This window comes from Podarcis pityusensis, assembly GCF_964106645.2.
Source record: "Podarcis pityusensis genome assembly, chromosome: 12".
NCBI classification, from domain to species: domain Eukaryota; kingdom Metazoa; phylum Chordata; class Lepidosauria; order Squamata; family Lacertidae; genus Podarcis; species Podarcis pityusensis.
The window spans coordinates 46,354,500-46,369,814 of NC_138037.1; the positions used below are offsets into that span (position 1 = coordinate 46,354,500).

The following is a 15,315-nucleotide window of genomic DNA, read 5'->3' on the forward strand; positions in this document are numbered from 1 at the left end:
CAAGGTGTGCTTTCCCTAGCAGCGGGGGACTTAATTTACAAATGGAACACACCCAACAGGAAGCGAAACATGTTCTGCTTCCAATGCAAAGTTCACAAACCAAAACACCTACTTCCGGGTTTGCAGCGTTCTTAATCCAAGTTGTTCATAAACTAAGCTGTTCTTAAACAACGGTACTACTGTATTGTCCTTTTTAATGGTGTGTTATTTATTTCCAAAAAAACACTGAAGTTTCAGTTTCAGAATCAACACAAAATATATGAAAAAGCAATATAATGTAGCATACCTATTGCCACCTACACACCTTAGTATTAGCTAAGTATTATTAAAAATCCAATGGATACATTCAACAAAACAGAAGGGTGTGCTTCTCTAATTTTTTACCTGATTTGGACGTCTAACTGCTGTTTTAATATTTGTTTTCACTGCCTTGAATACAAGCAGTTGATAAAAAAGGGACTAGGTAAACTTTTAATGTATCTCCAAAGAAAAAATGTCAAGTTTCTCCAGTATGGTAAATCAGCTTAACATTGTTAAGAAAACCAAACTTTTTAAAAAAATGCTGATTAAGTTTCTACTAATCCTTCTCAGCTTTTATTCTTGAAACTTTGGTTGGACTACCACCCCCATCATCAGTCTGCCTGGCCACTGCTGAAGGAATCCCTGCACTATGCCATACCATGGGGACATTGTAAACCTTTATACATACATACATACATACATACCCCACCCATCTGGCTGGGTTTTCCCAGCCACTCTGGGCAGCTTACAGCATATCTAAAAACTTTATGCCTTTGTGTTGTTGTATATTACTAAATATCACCTCACACAGTCCCTCTTGTAAAAGGCAAAGGTAAAAAGGTAAAGGACCCCTGGACGGTTAAGTCCAGTCAAAGGCTACTATGGGGTTGTGGCGTTCATCTCGCTTTCAGGCTGAGGGAGACAACGTTTGTCCACAGACAGCTTTCCAGGTCATGTGGCCAGCATGACTAAAGTGTTTCTGGCGCAACAGGGCACCATAACGAGTGCCAGAGCACACGGAAATGGTGTTTACCTTCTTGCCACAGCAGTACCTGCTTATCTATTTGCACTGGCATGCTTTCGAATTGCTAGGTTGGCAGGAGCTGGGACTGAGCAATGGGAGTTGATTCCGTTGCGGGGATTCGAACTGCCGACCTTCTGATTGGCAAGCCCAAGAGGCTCAGTGGCTTAGACCACAGCACCAGCCGCGTCCCTAAAGTCCCTCTTGTAATGTGTGGCTGGATGAAATGAAAATGGGGGCATTGGTTTGTTTAAAATTAACCAAAATAATTGATGGGAACACTTTCTGACCCAATCCCTTCTTTTCCTATTAGTCCACTCAGGGGCAAGAGGCTGTAGACATGAGTCACAACGCCGGAACACAGCCTGCTTTAAATTGAATCCTGTCTGAGTGAATTTGATATTAGTAGTACAAATAAACACAGAAAGTCTTGATGGAGAAGCCATGAGCAAACTCTGCAAACCATCTCTAGCGGATGCCTATAAAGAATTTTACAGCATGCTACATTCCTGCATTTTTTCATATTCTTCTTTATGCTCCTTAAGCTCATAAATCTAACTGTCTGGAGTGTATAGAAGCCCAGCTATTGGGTTTCTCAAAAGGATCCGAAATGGCTTTCCCATATGCCATATCTTACAGACGCCCAGAACAAAATAAAATAAACATATCCCAGTAAAGCAAAAGGCATGTCGTGAACCATAGCTGTAGTCTTACACTCAGCTGGGCTGCATAAATCTCATTGAAACCAAACCTGTCTGCATTATACATTTAAAATGGCACCATACCACTTTAAACAGTGGAGTCTTCTCCCAAAGAATCCTGGGAGCTGTAGTTTGTTCAGGGTGCCGAGAGGTGTTAGGAGGTGTTGTAGCCACAGAGCTACAATTCCCAGAGTGGTATAATAATCAATCCCTCTTTCCCTGGATTCCTGAGAGGTGTTGATACGGGAGAACATCTCAGCACCCTTAACAAACTACAGATCCTAGGATTCTGTGGGGAAAACCATGGCTGCTCAGGCATGGAAGGTCTTAGCCAGGGGTCAGCAAACTTTTTCAGCAGGGGGCCAGTCCACTGTCCCTCAGACCTTGTGGGGAGCCAGACTATATTTTGAAAAGAAAAGAAAAATGAACAAATTCCTATGCCCTACAAATAACCCAGAGATGCATTTTAAATAAAAGGACACGTTCTACTCATGTAAAAACACGCTGATTCCCAGACTGTCCGCGGGCCGAATTTAGAAGGCGATTGGGCCAGATCCGGCCGCTGGGCCTTAGTTAGCCTACTCATGGCCTTAGCACTACTTCAACATTTGATCATCGTATTTTGAATGACTTTTTGATGCCTGATTGGCATGCATGAATTAGAGATGGCAGGATCAGATTACAATCACCACACCCATCATCTTAATCTTCTAGCGCTAATACAGCACAGGTCAGTGTGGCCAATATTTGTAATATTTGTTTCATCTATTGAGTAGGTGAGTCGCTCCATCTGGTATGCTGGCTGAGACCCTATCTGCCTGCAGACTGTCTTGCCATAGTGGTGCATGCTCTGGTTATCTCCTGCTTGGACTATAGCCATGAGCTCTACGTGGGGCTACCTTTGAAGGTGATCTGGAAACTACAATTAATTCAGAATGCAGCAGCTAGATTGGTGACTGGGAGAGGCCGCCAAGACCATATAACACCGGTCCTCAAAAACCTACATTGGCTCCCAGTATGTTTCCGAGCACAATTCAAAGTGTTGGTGCTGACCATTAAAGCCCTAAACGGCTTCAGCCCAGTATACGTGAAGGAGCATCTCCATCCCCATTGTTCAGCCTGGAGACTGAGGTCCAGCTCCAAGGGCCTTCTGACGGTTCCCTCACTGCGAGAAGTGAAGCTACAGGGAACCAGGCAGAGGGCCTTCTCAGTGGTGGTGCCCACCCTGTGGAACGCCCTCCTGTCAGATGTCAAGGAAATAAACTACTTTTAGAAGACATCTGAAGGCAGCCCTGTTTAGGGAAGTTTTTAATGTTTGATGTTTAATTGTGTTTTTAATATTCTGTTGGGAGCTGCCCAGAGTGGCTGCGGAGGCCCGGCCAGATGGGCAGGGTATAAGTAATAAATTGTTGTTGTTGTTTAGTTAGCTCATGGCATGTGTCTCTTGAGCCCAGTTCCACAGGCTGTTGCCCTAAATATGCCCCCACCCAGGGTTGGTACTGGTTGTTGGTGTTATAGATTAGAGGGGACACTCCCCTAAACCCTAGAAATGAATAAATGGTAGGATTTGGATGGCTTGAGATGTGAAGGAAGAAGTACAAGCTGTAGAGGAATTCCTGGGCAGAATGACCAGGCCAATACAGTGGTACCTCTGGTTGCGAACAGGATCCGTTCTGGAGGCCTGTTCGCAACATGAAAAGAGCGCAACCTGCAGAGGCGCATCTGCGCACAAGCGGGTTGCAATTCACCGCTTCTGCGCATGCGGGCGATGTCATTTTGCACTTCTGTGCATGCGCGAGTGGCGAAACCTGGAAGTAACCCTTTCCGGTACTTCCGGGTCGCAGCAGGACGTAACCTGAAAGAATGTAACATGAAGCAAACGTAACATGAGGCATAACTGTACCAGAGAACTGTCCTCCCCACCCCCTTGCCCTGAACAGAGACTGGGGATTCCCTGGTGGTCTAGTGGTTAGGATTTGGTGCTCTCACCACCGGGGTCCGGGGTGAAACAAAACAAAACACAGAGATTGGGGGTTTGGAAGGTTGCCAGGGTAACTGGGAGTGAGGAGACAGGAAAAGAGAGGTTGTTTTAGCAAGGTGTTCTGGGAAGAGGAAGGAAGAAGAAAGGCTGTCATCCATCTTGGGCAGGCTGGCTAAAGGCTGGTTAGGAAAGATGCCTCGGACTCCAGCTGCACTGCTGTGGAGAACAAGCTCCTCTTGAAATGACCATGTTGTAAGGTCTGGACTCCCTCCATGCAAACTGAAGGTGTAAACAGGTGAATAAACCATTCTTCTTAAAGCTACAAAGCCACTTCCGCCCTGCAGAGGAGGTGGGATTGCGGGTGTTACGGGCCCACGCTGCGCAATTGGGGGAATCCCCAGCCACATCACCCCCTGGCAAGCCAATTGGCTGGCTCTGGGGACATGGCCTGCCCTATTTAACGCAAGTACGGCTGGGGATCTCCCTCTTTTCCTGCCTATCAGCTGCTCCTGTTTCCCACCCTCCCGCCCTTTAAGGTTTTCATTCCTTGACCTTGCTATGGACCTTGGTTGGTTGCCATTGAGGGGCCTGGTAGGAGTTTTTCCACTTGGCAAATTGGCACCAGCCACTTGGTTTCCGCCTACCTTGTCACAACTACCTTGGTATTGGAGGTTAGGAACTGGTATTGGTATTGTTTTGTAGATGGAAGAAGGGAGGAAGCGACATCACCTGCCCTGCATATTGAAGGGTACTCCGAGAAAGGATTCCGGGGGGGCGTGGCCCTGTCCAAAGCCTATGGAGGTGAGGGCCTAAGGCACGCCCCCAAGTGGTGACCCCGAGGGAGTTCCTAGTTGATGTGCATCAACAGGACTCCCCCTACTGGTGGTTAACCCTTCCTGGACTTCAAGCGGACGGGCTGAAGCCGGATATAGTCGGTTAGGACCAATGCCTAAGCCAATACCACTCATTACCTGTAACCAATAAAGTTGTGGCCTTATTTAGCCCATTAACCTTAATAATTGTGTCATGTGTCTTTATTTCCACTGGGGGGGGGGACGGAAACTCGCCATGCAACTGTCTCTGCCATGTCTCCTAAGGAACACAGACTCTGGAACCCCCTGGAATCTTGCTGCGGCTTGGCAGAAAGTGGGGATAGCACCCAAGTTTTGTAACAGAGCTGGGAACAGCCCTTCAGATGTTGAACTACGACTCTCACCATACCTGATCATGGGCTTCTGCTGGCTGAGGTTGATGGGAATTGGAGTTGATGGAAGGTCACAGGTTCCCCATTCCTGCTTTGGCTGCTGATCCGACGGCAGGATGCAGGTAGTAACAGTGAGATGCAAAACCTCCTTGTAAAACGGCACATTCTCACTATTATAGCTGGAAATGATAATAAATACTGTTAGAATTATGACGACGATGAAAGTCAATACTTGGGCATAGTGTTCATTTTCCAGTAAGCCCCAGAGGGATGTATCATATTTATACATCCTGTCCGCCCCCCACCCCCCCCCCAGCCCCAAAACCGCTCCAGGTAGAAACTATTCAGCTAATTTTCTCCGCGTTCTTTGGCCAAGAATGGTGGACAAGCGAGGCCAGGAAAATCACTTGATAGATCATCCCACTGGAACTCCGGCATCTCAGCGGCAACCAACAAAAGGTTCAGCAGCAGTTCAGATCCATCTCCAAATTGTCCTTGCAGAGCCATTACCAATGGGCATGGCTTTGCCAGCCAAAACAGTAGTGGGGAGGGGGGAAGCCCCACACCTGAAGGAGTTAGGTCAGAACGCTGATTCACCCCTCACGCCCCAACTCTACACAATCTACAAAACACCAGGACCATCGTCTACCGCTGCTGGCTAAGGAATTTATAGGACTGGATTGATTCCCAAAGAGCAAATCAGGTTAGTAAGAGATTCTCCCAGGGCAAGGGTAGGCTCACTCTTCTCCTCTCTTGTGGTGGAATCAGCAAAGAAGACAGGCTGGAGAAGGGAAAGGTTAGGTAGCAGGGAAGAAAAGACCAGGAAAGGTCATCTTGGGAGAAGAGCGAAGTACTCCGGAGAACTTTAAAAATGCATCCCGTTTCAGTGTGGAAGAGCCTTTTGTGGCAAATCGTTTCTACAGAGGCTTCCACTGCTCCTGAGATCCTCTGAATGGGTTTTGACCTGAGAAGCATCTTCTTTTTCCTCTTGGTAAGTAGCAGCAACTGTCTTTGGCGCTGGATAGGACAAGGAGGGTCCCCTCCTTTGCTTGATCATTTAGGAAATCCAATCTGGGCAGCAGAGTAGAGCAGGATTGCTTGAATTTTGCCTTGTGGGTGTTTCTGCTCTTATATTCTCCCTTTCTCTCTCCCCCCCCCCCAATATAGATAGATAGATAGATAGATAGATAGATAGATAGATACATTTATAGAACAACTTGCAATGCAAAGCTTTCCCAAATGACAATGGGTAAATACATACTTGCTAGGTCACATGTGCATCAACTTGTGTCCTATCAAGTAATATATCCTAAACCACAGAACCTAGGACTTGCCAATCAGAAGGTCGGCAGTTCGAACCCCTGCGACGGGGTGAGCTCCCGTTGCTCGGTCCCTGCTCCTGCCAACCTAGCAGTTCGAAAGCACATCAAAGTGCAAGTAGATAAATAGGTACCGCTCCAGCGGGAAGGTAAACGGCGTTTCCGTGCGCTGCTCTGGTTTGCCAGAAACGGCTTAGTCATGCTGGCCACATGACCCAGAAGCTGTATGCCGGCTCCCTCGGCCAATAATGCGAGATGAGCGCCGCAACCCCAGAGTCAGCCACGACTGGACCTAATGGTCAGGGGTCCCTTTACCTTTACCTTTATCCTTCAATTAAAATGTTGATATTATATACACAAGTCAACAGAGAAGCCCAACACCCTTGCCTGTCTTTCTACTCCCATCATCTTCCCAACCTGCCCCCCCAAATATTAGAGCAACGTGGCCAGAAAATGATTGAACATTTTTTCCCTGCATTGCCCCTTGTCAAGAGGTGTCTCCTAACAAGTCCCATTTAAACCATCACCAACACTTAGTGGCTTAAGAACTAAAGAAAACTCTGGGAACTGAAGCAAATCTATTTCCAGTTGTGACTGCAATGTGGCGATGTGTGTGTGTGTGTGTTTAAGTCAAATGCATTATAGATTGGATCCTTAAGGAAATTCATGCGAGGAAAGTTTCCCATTCCTTCCTCCCACCCGCATTCCTCAGGAAAAAAGCCTTTCAAAATGGTACGGGGTGGACAGGCTCTCGAGTAATGTCCTTAAGTGAACTTATCTCAGGTTCCAAGACCAGTTCTGGATGATATTCCATCCCACATTGTTGAAGAGAATTCCCCCAACCCACCCAGAGAAGGTTTTTTTGGAAGAGGTGCAGGAAACTGCCGTATAAGGTGGGATGGGAAATTTAAAATATCTAAGGACCCAAGCCAAAACATACACAAAGTGAAGTTGGCAATATGTGTAGTACCTGTCAGTGTGAGCTAAGCGTTTTTGCATGCCTAGGCCTGCTCTGTTTCACATCAGGGCAATTGCTTAAAGAATTGGGCTTCACGCCTCACAAAGCCCAGACAAACGGCACTTTTCCTTTTCCTGGGTTTCCGTCAAAAGAAACCTATTTTATTCGGCTCCTTTGTGGAGATAGCCACAAATCTCGTGGGCCAACCTATCTCCAGAAACCAAATATTCAGAAAATGGATTGCCCCTGCTATGTGAACATCTTGTGACCAGTTCGAAAGATATGTTGAACTCTTCCCCAGATGTCTGAGAAGTATGCACCCAATTGGCTCATTGGATCATTCTGTAAATCTTACCCTTGTGTGCGAAGAAATATATTAGTATAGAAATTCTCCAGAAAGAGGAAGCAAAATTTCCCCACATGTATTCCTTGGCTGCATGCTGGGTGGGAAGCATGCAAGTCCAGGATAAGGCTTGGCTTGCTCCTGTAGTCAACCTGTGGTCTTCTGCTGGACTACAAATCCCATCACCCCTGACCTCTGGCCATGCTTGCTCAGGCTAATGGGGGTTGGAGTCCAACAACATCTGGAGGTGTCTCTAGACTTGCATGATGTCTGAAGTCATCCATTGCTACAAGTAGCAAACACACATTTCTGTTATGGGGTTGTCTATCTGTGTTGGAAAAGGCCAGCTGCCAGTTTGACAAGTACTGGAATCCAAGATATCTATTAAGAAATTCGTATTCTTGCATAAACGTTATGAAGTTGCTTTCAGTTCAGGGAAGTGTTTGCAGATGTATGAAACTTGTGCTTATGTTACACTTAGGATCAAAGTTTGGAAAGTTAACCAGGGGAATCTGGGCCTGATGGTCTTTATCCATGTGGTTTTGAAATATAACAAGGAGTTAGATGTTGAAAGCTGTAGACAATAAGGATCTACACTGAATATATGTCTGGATTAGGTTTACCTGCAAAGGGGCAGGAGAAGACAAATGCTGAAATGTGTCGGGTTAGACTTGCCAATACATCACACCGCTAGATTTAAGAACTTAAAGTCTCCATGCTGCTGGATGCAAAATACCCAATGACAGACAGCTGGTCACATTGGGATCACATTGGGAATGTTGTATTTTAATCTTGTTTTTGTTATGTACTGAAGTTCTCACCCTGGGCCAGCAGGGGGATACTGTAGATAGTTATGCAAATGAAGGATCGAAAGTGATGTTCAGTGATTGGATAGATACTGTAGATAGTTATGCAAATGAAGGATCGAAAGTGACGTTCAGTGATTGGATAGTTTTAGAAGGTTGTTACAGTAACAAGGTACTGGAGCTCTATATAAGCAGGCTGACTGAGCCCTTCAGTTCAGTTCAGTTCTGGCCTCAGAATAAAGAAGAGCTGTTTGAAGAATCGCTGTGTCATCTGATATGTTCACCCACAACCTAAGAGTTTTTAAGTTGTATTTTAATCAATTGTTTTTATACCTGGTGTTAGCTGCCCTGAGCCCGGTCTTGCCTGGGGAGGGCGGGGTGTAAATTATTATTATTATTTGCTAACAAAACCTTAAAGTAGTTGGAGAGGGGAGGGGGAAATGCAATTATTATCCCAATGGTTCTTGTTCCTAGTCGTTTTCTTCAGTTTTCATCAGGCAAGTTTGTGGTCTTTCAGTAGACACAGGATGGAAAGCAAATATTTCTTGCAGTGCAAAGCATAACAATTTGAAGAGGAGTCCTATATCGAATGAAGTTGAGACTGAACTCATTGTGACTATAAACAGGAAGGAAAAGAAACTTGGAAGATGTTCCTGCAGCATCTAACAAAACCATTCCTGCAATACTGATCCATATGCAAGTAATTGAAAGCCACCTGTTGGGATGAATGAAAACCTTTGATAATACAGTTGTTCAGCAGATGTCCAGGGTAAGCTGGGGAGAACTTTGCCACAACGAGCAGAAAGCGTTTCGCCATTTGATTTCTGATAACACTTGATGATTACTGACGGATGAATTTTGGGAACGTACCAACAGTATGTATACCAACAATGGCAGGAAGCCCCAGGCAGCAGCAAAACAGCCTTTTGATCGGGCCTTGCATTGCAAAATGAATGAACTTCCGTGTGCTCAGCCAGAAGCGGCTAAAGAAGTAACTATTCAAAATTGGATGCTTCAATATAGTGACAAGTGGTCTGGGCCAGTACTTCACCGCCTCAGGACTTGAAGATTGTGTGAAACAATACAGAAAGTTTTCAGGAACGTGTTGAAAGGACAACTGTGCAATGAGAAGAATAAATTAAAACAGAAAATCTTGATAAACAAATAATTTGTGTGGTTGTCCAGTTCAAACAAAGGATTGCTTTATGGCGTTGTTGACCAGCAAATGATGATGTTTTCTTTTAGCATATTTGCTGCATTCAAAAACTGTTTTCGCAGGCCAGAGAGGATTCTTCTGAAAGAACAATTAGTGCATAGCTCAACCAATGTCACCTTCTTCAAGGATTTAAGAGAACAGCATGCCTTTCCAAGAACCCATTTCAGACATTTTTATCTTGTGAGGAGGAGACCGTGTGTCCTTGCTGTCTCACTCCCCAACCATTCTTGTGTTGGTATGGAAGATCTGATTTCTCCGATGAAAATAGGGACATCTGGTCCTATTTTTGCAGGAAAAAAAAAAGAGGTACCAGAACTCACCACGAATGCCTCCCTTGTTCTCTTATAATGACAGTGACTCCCCGCTGAAAAATAGGGACCTCCTATTCCATACCCTCCAACATTTCTCCAATGAAAATAGGGGCATCCTAAGGAAAAACGGGACATTCCAGGATCAAATCAGAAACCAGGACAGCTTCTATAAATCCGGGACTGTCCCTGGAAAATAGGGGTAGTTGGAGGGTTATGATGGCTCTGTTTTACATATACTGCCAAGAGACAGTATGCCTCTGAAGTGAGGAGAGTGTTGTTAGGGGTTATAGGGGTAGAAATTCCAAAGAAAATGTTAAAGTTGTTTATGTATGTAACAACAGTGGTGTGATGACCTGGCACTAGGGCTCTGACTCAGAGCCGGAGGAATCTCAGTCCGCACCGGATCCTCTGCCTCAGGCGGTATCTGAACCGAGTCTGGGGCCTGATTCTGAAGAGTCCCAGTCTGCACAGGTTCCCCTAAAACAAGCACCAGCTGGCCAAGTCAGGGGCCTGAGCCTGCCCTGGCTCCACATGTGGGGATTACCTCGTTGCTCTCTGCTGGGCAATCAAGTACAGCTGCTCCACTACCAGTTGGGTCAGGAGAGGCTGAGGCGGCCTCTGGGTCTAGTAACCCACCAACGTCTCCCGAGCTGCAGAGACTAAGGTCTGAGAGAAGGGGAGACCTGAGTACTCACAGGAGGAGTGCTTGCCTTTGGGCAAAACAAGGAGGTGAGTCACCGGGGGGATCAGGACCGGCTGATACCCCATCAGAGATAAAAGGCTGCCAGACCCCACCCCAGGTTTCGGGAGCAACATTGCTGCTTGCTGGAACCTGCCTGAGACCTTGTGCCTGACCTTGCCTGGTTTCCTGCCTTGGCCCTGTTGGACTGACTCCTCGTGGAATCCTTAGATTCGGGACTGGACCTGGACCGCATGGCTCAGGTTAACCACCAGGCCCAGCGCAAGCGGCTAGGATTCTTTATGCACTGAAATGGAAGGAAGAAGTCGTCCCCACCAAAGAATGGATGAGTAAGATAATGAACAATGCAGAACGGGCAATATTAACAGCAAAATTAAGAGAACCTAATGATGAGTGCTTTATGGAAGAATGGTTGCCTTTTTCAGACTACTTAAAGAAATATTATAGTAAATGGGCGAAAACTATATAGAAATTTATTCATGTATGCAACTACTGTGGCAAGAATGGTACTTGCCCAAAAAGGGAAAGAAGAAGAAGTCCCAGCGAAAGAAGGATGGATACAAAAACTTACGGAATATGCAGAAATGGCGAAACTTACCGGAAAAATTAGGAAATCAAGATGACAAACTTTTTATAAAAGAATGGAAACGGTTTATTGACTATTCACACACACAAAAACCTGTAAACAGATAAGAACATTGGCAGGATTATTGTAATAGCCTGCAGTTTATAAGAGTACCGTATTTTTTGCTCTATTGGACGCACCGGACCACAGGACGCACCTAGTTTTTAGAGGGGGAAATCAAGGAAAAAAATATTATTCCCCCCCCAGCCCCAAAGAGCAACGGACAGGCTGCGCACAGCCCCAAAGAGCAAAGAAGCCAAGACAGCGAGTGGGATCCATAGCCGCGCAACCTCTCCAGCCAGGAGCTAAACCTCTCCAGCACAGCTAAAGAAGAAGACAAGGCAGCGAGCGCGATCCATCCCGCTCGCTGCCTTGGCTTCCTCTTTAGCCTTGAGCAGCATCTTTAGCCTTGCACAACGGGATGGATCATGCCCACTTTCCACCGGGGCTGGACTAGATGACTCCTGGGGTTCCCTTCCAACCCTGCAATTCTGTGACCTTGGAAGGTGTTGGGGGTCTCCACCACTGGAGGCTTTTAAGCAGTGGTTGGGGGACCATCTGCCTGGCGTTCTTCAGCTGTGATTCCTACATTGTGAGGGGGCTGGGCTAGATGACCCTCGGGTGGCCCTCCCAACTCTATACAGTCCTACACTTCTGCAGCAGGAGATCCACAGCCACTTCACACAATGCCCACTCCCAATTTTCATTGGAGAGACATGCGGCTTCAGTGTCTAAGTAGGTACCCCCCCTACCTGCCACACACCCCACTTAAGCCGAGGGAATTCCTGCCCAGAGAAGCTCCCAGGTGAGGCAAGGGTTAAGATCTACCTCTGGTAAATGGCTTTGTATCCCCCTTCTTTCCCTTTTCTCTTCTTCTTCTATGCTATTTCCTTCTTTTGTGTTTTGTTTAATCTGTTTTTATTGTATACTAAAATAAAAGCTGCAAAGTTTCATTTTTTATAATATCCCCCCCTCCAAACTAAAATGTTAATCTAGATAAAAACACTGATCCAGAGGAAAAGAAGGGGGTGGAGAAAGGACGAAAAAAAAAAAAGAGGTAGAGAGAGAGAGAGATTTTTAAAAAGTTGGCTTCTTTAGCCTTGCGCAGCCTCCCGCGGCTGGAGAGATTGCGCAAGGCTTTTCTAGAGAAGGGAGAAGGGACTGACTGGCCGCGTCAGTCCCTTCTCCCTCGAGGGGAAAAGCCCGCAAGAGCCGCGTGAAGCTTGTGTGTGGCTCTTGGGGGCTTTTCCCGCTTGCCCCCCCGCATTCGCTCCATAGGACGCACAGACTTTCCCCCTTAGTTTTTAAGATGGAAAAACTGCGTCCTATGGTGCGAAAAATACGGTATATATTTAAAGTAGATGAATAAATGAGTAAATTAAGCTAATTTGGAATATGCGGAAAATATAAAAATAAATGTAAAGAACCGCAGAAAGAGGAGGAAGGAAGTAGAGATTTGAAATGTTACAATGATTTTAAATTTTTTGAAATGCATAAAATTGAGCATCATAAAAAAGTAAAGAAATATTATGGTATGATGAACTCATGAGCAGGATTTGAGTCATGAGCAAAGGAAGTAATTGGATTATATTATCATGGTTATGATAATATGAAATCAGCCCTGAGTGCTCACTGGAAGGATAGATCGTGAAGCTGAGGCTCCAATACTTTGGCCACCTCATGAGAAGAGAAGACTCCCTGGAAAAGACCCTGATGTTGGGAAAGACGGAGGGCACAAGGAGAAGGGGACGACAGAGGACGAGATGGTTGGACAGTGTTCTTGAAGCTACCAGCATGAGTCTGACCAAACTGCGGGAGGCAGTGGAAGACAGGAGTGCCTGGTGTGCTCTGGTCCATGGGGTCACGAAGACTCAGACACAACTAAACGACTAAACAACAACAATAATGGTTATGATTTTAAAGACAGACGATAGGGTGCATGAGAAAGGGAGAAACAACAACTCCATGGAAAACAGGGTGGGAAGTCAACAAAAATTAGAGAAAAGAAGAAATTGGGTTTTGATTGTATATTTCAAAAATGTTGAAACTTAATAAAATATAATGGACTTGCACGGCATGAGTTTTCTACAGTCCTCTTCTGACTGAAGCCCATGTTTACCATGTGTGGCTTGCATCCTACTTGCCCTGCTAATTCTGGACTTCTACTGTATAATGAAAAATAAGGATTGAGAAGACATTTTGGAAATGTTCAAAGGAAGACAAAGCCAAGGAACATTTATCACTGTCTCTCTTGCTTATACTTTACCTCAAGTCACTAATATAACCTCATTCTCCAAAATGCATTCCAGGAATGTCCAAGAACATAGCTTGGCTCATGGTGCTTAATACCATAAGCAAAGCGAATTAAAGTCATGCCAAGTCATCTGCTTTAAAGCAGAAGTAAGAAATTCACCAGAAAAATTAAAAATTGAACTGAAAAACAAGGCCCTGTAAGATGGCAAATCTCATTAACAGCACTGAAAAACAAATATAGGTTTTTCAGACATTACCACATCTTTCGTCGCTCACATGACAAATGTTCTGAGCATTCCATTGCTCCAGAAAAACTAAGAGTAATACAGACAGTATCATACTCTTCATACTACTGTATTTCTATCTAGGTTTCTAAGAAATTCTGCTCACTTCATCATTCTGTGTAATGGTTGGGTCTCTCCCACAGAAGCGAGACAACTCCGGCAGCAATTAACTCAGGTTTATTGCTCAAAACACGCAAAATGGCCTCGGTCAGGTATACCTGAAGGAGTGTCTCCACCCCCATCATTCTGCCCAGACACTGAGGTCCAGCACCGAGGGCCTTCTGGCGGTTCCCTCCCTGCGAGAAGCCAAATTACAGGGAACCAGGCAGAGGGCCTTCTTGGTGGTGGCACCCGCCCTGTGGAACGCCCTCCCACCAAATGTCAAAAACAACTACTAGACTTTTAGAACTCACCTGAAGGCAGCCCTGTTTAGGGAAGCCTTTAATGTTTAATAGATTATTGTATTTTAATATTCTGTTGGAAGCCGCCCAGAGTGGCCGGGGAAACCCAGCCAGATGGGCGTGGTATAAATAATAAATTATTATTATTATTAATCACACTGGAGCTCAGTCACTCAGCGTCTGCTTCCAAATTAGCTGTTGCCGAGTCTGAGTTCCGCCCCTTCCTCTTCCCACTTTTAAAGCCCCACTTACACTTCCTTTCCTGTTCACGCCTCTCATTAATTCTTGCTCACCTGCGCATCATGGGATGGGCTTTTTCCGGTGGCCCTCCCTCTGAGTCCAAGCGTCAACTGTCAGTCTGCGTCGTCTCCCTGGAACTCCACCCCCCTTCTCCTTGATCTTGGATCTCAGGCTTCTACTGCAACTTGGCTGCTCCTCCCTCGTTCCGCATTCCTGCCTAATTACCTCCCCGTCTCTCCAAGCTCTCCCCTTTCTGCATGAACCATGCATGAACCATGCATGAACATTCTGCATGAACCATGCTTGTTATACATTGAAGAATCCACAGTGGAATAGTGACTCTAATTCTCATTAGCAGCTGTCCATGAAGTGGTCGTGTACCACAGAGTCATTGAATTTTAGAGTTAGTATAATGGATTGGCAGAATAAGTTACAAGAATATGTGGAAATGGCGCAATTGACCAGCAGCCTAAGGGGCAGTTCAAGACAAGAATTTGCACAAAAATGGGATAAATACAAGAGATATGTACAAAAATATAGCAATGATTTTTCGTCTATGGCAGTATTTGAATGACCTTGATAAAGAAATATAGGAGAAATAAGATTAACGGTGCAAATTGTTGTAAGAATGTATTAGAGAATATATGGTGCATTCACTATTAGAATAAAAGCATACAATGGGAGTTGACAGGAAGTCCAAAGTTTTTATGATATTTTTTGTTAATAATCTTTGTTAATAACCGCATAAAAAGCAGCATAAACACAGCTGAAGCTTAAGGTTTATAACTATGTAAGAAAAGACAAGTATATGTTTTGTGTGTGTATGTGTGTGTGTATGATTGAAATCTCAATTTACTCTACAAGATGTACCATATATATGTAATGTATTGTAAGACTGTTAATAGAGCTTGTTCCATTGCAAATAAAAATA

At 45.1% G+C, this 15,315-nt stretch overlaps 1 protein-coding gene and 1 long non-coding RNA gene across 4 annotated transcripts in view; one reads left to right on the plus strand and one right to left on the minus strand.

The window, feature by feature from the left end:
• LOC308459590 overlaps window positions 1-15,315 on the minus strand; it is a 38,755-nt gene that overhangs the window by 23,052 nt on the left and 388 nt on the right. For 2 of the 3 annotated variants that reach the window (XR_013978194.1, XR_013978195.1), the window contains exon 2: window positions 4,946-5,107. This is a non-coding gene — a long non-coding RNA (uncharacterized lncRNA). Of the gene's footprint in view, window positions 1-3,051; window positions 4,063-4,945; window positions 5,108-15,315 lie in introns of those variants that run through there. The other variant, XR_013978196.1, reaches the window with a different exon arrangement.
• Window positions 5,116-15,315, plus strand: part of LOC308459342 (collagen alpha-6(VI) chain-like) — a 62,918-nt gene continuing 52,718 nt past the window's right edge. The window contains exon 1 of the mRNA XM_080974536.1: window positions 5,116-5,919. The gene's annotated coding sequence lies outside the window, so the exon portion shown is untranslated. The remainder of the gene's footprint in view (window positions 5,920-15,315) is intronic.